At 37.5% G+C, this 867-nt stretch overlaps 1 non-coding gene across 1 annotated transcript; it reads left to right on the top strand.

Annotated features, from left to right (window-relative positions):
* The first annotated feature begins 211 nt into the window (after nt 1-211).
* Nucleotides 212-318, top strand: LOC120147692. The gene has a single exon (XR_005518308.1). It is a non-coding gene; the product is annotated as a small nucleolar RNA R71 (small nucleolar RNA).
* Nucleotides 319-867: the final 549 nt, after the last annotated feature.

Genomic DNA, 867 nt, shown 5'->3' with positions numbered 1-867 from the left:
ATTGAAAGCATCAGTATCTATTATCGTAGTATTGCAGCGTCCAAACATGTTCCTCGTGTTAGGTTATTGGTAGTCATTATTGGATATTCTCTCCAGAATGTCATGGGCATCATTGTAGGTCTTGTATAACAATGCTCCATTGGCAGAAGCATCAATAACCATTCTTGTTTGCATATTCAATCTATTGTAAAACATTTGCATCAAATGAGGAAAGTCATGCATTAGGCATTTACGTAATAAATCTTTAAAACACTCCCAAACTTCATATAGGTTTTCATCCTCCAATTTCATCAAAGATGTTAGATATTTCCTTAGTTTGGTATTCATGTTGGGAGGGTTGAAATTGAACAAAAAAATTTGTGCTAACTCATTCCATGATGTTATAGCACTAGGTGAGAGCAAATTAAACCATACCTTAGCTTTATCACAAAGAGAGTAAGTAAACAACTGTAACTTCAACGCTTCCTTGGGCACTCATTGATGTATGAAGAGTTACACACTTCCATGAATGCTCTAAGGTGTCCTCTAGGGTTTTCAAGAAATGATCTACTATATTGCCCTTATCGACTGCAGCATTTGAAACATAATAGGATTTAGCTCAAAGTGGGCAAGAAGGATGGAGGGTCTCACGATGCCAAGATTTAAACCGTCTAGGGTGGCACAACATGCTCTCGGATTGGTCAGTTGTGATCATCTATATTGTAGTAATGATACTGATGAAATCCATTACCAACTGACACTTTTTCCTCGCCTTGTGGTAGTAGTGGTAAATCATTTAAGCATTCTCTATAGTGGCGATCAAATGTTCGTTTAACTTTGAAACCAAAAGGCATAGGTCACAATCTTCTTGGTGGGACATACACCAGC

This window comes from Hibiscus syriacus, unplaced genomic scaffold, assembly GCF_006381635.1.
Source record: "Hibiscus syriacus cultivar Baekdansim isolate YM2019G1 unplaced genomic scaffold, ASM638163v2 tig00002535_pilon, whole genome shotgun sequence".
NCBI lineage: Eukaryota > Viridiplantae > Streptophyta > Magnoliopsida > Malvales > Malvaceae > Hibiscus > Hibiscus syriacus.
Note: the sequence above shows the minus strand (reverse complement) of the source record. Positions and strands in the feature narration are given on the sequence as shown.